This window comes from Triticum dicoccoides, chromosome 4A (genome assembly GCF_002162155.2).
Source record: "Triticum dicoccoides isolate Atlit2015 ecotype Zavitan chromosome 4A, WEW_v2.0, whole genome shotgun sequence".
In the NCBI taxonomy this organism is placed as follows: domain Eukaryota; kingdom Viridiplantae; phylum Streptophyta; class Magnoliopsida; order Poales; family Poaceae; genus Triticum; species Triticum dicoccoides.
In genome coordinates, this window is record NC_041386.1 from 529735349 (window position 1) to 529738117 (window position 2769).

The following is a 2769-nucleotide window of genomic DNA, read 5'->3' on the forward strand; positions in this document are numbered from 1 at the left end:
GGCGGGTGGTGGTGACTGCCCCGAAGGAGCCCTGGATGAAGCAGAGGAGCGACCACCCTTGGTGGCGGCGTTTGCCGAGAGGGCGCCGTTGCCCCTGGATCGGCGCGTCTCGACTCGTTGCTCAGTAAGCAGGAGGCGTGAAAAGACCTCGTGTGCTGGCATGGGCGTGGAGTTGCCCCTCTCATTGATGATCTCGACTAGGGCGTCATACTCCTCATCAAGACCATTGACAATAAACGAGTTGAACTCGGAGTCGGTGAGGGGCTGTCCAATGGAGGCCAGCGTGTCGGCGAGACTCTTGACTTTGTTGTAGAACTCAGTGGCGGTGGAGTCAAACTTCTGACACTCCCCAAGTTGGCGACGGAGCCCAGATACACGAGCCTGCGACTGTGCCGCAAACGAGCGCTCAAGAATAGTCCATGCCTCGTGGGACGTCTTCGCGAAGACAACAAGCCCAGCAACGGCCGGAGAGAGCGACCCCTGGATGGAGGAGAGGTTCGCCTGATCCTGCCCTGTCCAGACACGGTGAGTCGGATTATAGACCGGACTGTGCACGCTGTCAACCAGCGCAGGAGGGCAAGGGAGAGAGCCGTCGACATAGCCAAGCAGATAGTGACTCCCAAGAAGCGGAAGAACCTGCGCGCGCCAGAAGATGTAATTGTCCGACGACAACTTGATGGTGATGAGATGGCCGAAGTGAAACGGCGGCGGCGGCTGCGATCCCATCGAGGAGACTGGCTGAGGTGAGACCACCGTGGAGACAGTCAGAGGGGCAGCCGGCGCGGTGACAGAGGGCGCGATGGCCGCGGTTGACGCCGCGAAACCTGCCAGCGCGACGTCCTCCGCCACCAGCGGCGCAGTGGCCGAGGGCGGGACAGCCGCGGTTGACGGGGCGGCGGCGGTGTGGGCCACAAGCGCCTGCCCGGGCGAAGTAGTAGCCGGCGGGAGCGCGAAGAGGGGGCCGACGCTCCGTGTCCCGATCGGCGCCTGAAGGGAGGCGGTATCCAGCGGCCTCGAGAGAAGTGCCGCGAGGGAGGCCGGCAGAAAACCGGTGGCGGTGGAGCCGGACGCAGCGGCGGACGTCATAGCAGTCGGGCGACGGCGACGGCGGGCGCGGCGGCGGCGGCGGTGGCGGCGGCGGCGGCGGTTTAGGGTTTTTAGGCGGAAGCGGACGTAACCTAGCGTGATACCATGTAAGACAATAGGCTTTGGGGGGAACCGGCACAACCCTTTAGGGATGGCTTATCACATATATATATAATGAGGTGGTATACAACGTTACAATATACACATGTAAATACAGTCTAACAATCCGGCAGTCTTCTCTATGCATACTATTTTTGAGGGAGGACTGTGCGTTTATGTTGTTTTTAGGTTGATTTTGCGGGGTTGGACACAAGAGCAAAACTAGGCCTCGTCAGTAGGTTGTTTTCTTCAAACTTTTCCTTTTTAAAAAAATGAGGATGACCCTCTGTCTCTGTATCTGGGCGATGTATACGACCATTTTATTAATTATTCTCATAAGACCTTACAAAGTAATACAATAGAGAGCCTAAAGCCGCCGTCTAAGCAATTCTATCCAGTTAATGAAGGGGCACAGATAGCCTGGACCTAATACTAAACAGACATCGCAGCCAAACCTAACATCTAAGACCCGAGGTCCCATCCAGGACGCCTGCCGGGTATGGGTCTTACCGGTCCGGCGTGCACTCAGAGGCCGTCGCCCCCAACTGCCACCGCTCCATCTCCAGAACTGTACTAATGCATCAACCTTGCTCGGTCCAGCTATCGTCGATGCCACCACGGCGCCCAACGACACCTCCTCCCTGCGCGCAAACAACTGAGCACGTCACGGTCGCCACTGATACACCTCAGCACCATGCTGCCAAGTACCACCAACCGACACAACTTGAAGTCTTTGAAAGATCTGTCGTGCGTAGCACCTGCCGACCAAGCATGACAAAGCGTAGCATCTGTCGGACAGGCATGCCTTTACATCTCCACCGAAGCTCCGTGCAAGATGAAGCCGCTCCACCTCCAACCTCTCTGAACGGGACGGGAGCACCCCAGAGAAGACACGGCGAAGAGTTGAGCACCACAATCACCACGAGAGCCGGACCAGCCGACCGCCATGGCGAAGCGACGCCAATAAAGAGAACCGCCGCCATCAGGAATGCCAAGAACGCGCTGCAGCTGTCCCACCTCCCCGCGGACCCAAAGCGGCGCCTTCAAGAAGGTGACAGAGCCGGGCACCGCCGCTGCCCAACCAAAGTTGTGGGTTTTCACCCGGGTGCAGGGGGGACGAGGAAGAGGGAGCTGGATCTCGAAGCCGCCTTCAAGAAGGAAACAGCGCATGGAGCGCCGCCGGCGTCGTGGCCGCCGCAACCGGCCAAGAAATTACTCCAATCCAAAGCTCCCAACCCCACATCCGCGCAGTCCGCCACCGGATCCGGCCGGACTGACGAGGAGGAAGTAGCAGCACGGGGGCACCGTCTTCAGATCTGGCGAAGGAGAGCAGTAGGGGATCCCTCCACGCGGCGCCCGCGTCCACCGCCAACTCGCCGCCCGCGCGGTCGAGTAGACGCGGCCCTCAACTCCGGCTAGCGCCGCCTGCCGCCAGGACGATGCCGCCCTCACTAGCAGAGGCCACCGCCTCAAACCCTAGGCCCGAGCCCGAGCGACGTCGCGGCCGAGGGCCTCGCCGCCACCCTCATCGGCGGCCGCGCAGGGGACCCGGCGCCCATCTCCGGCGGCGCGAGGACAGGAATC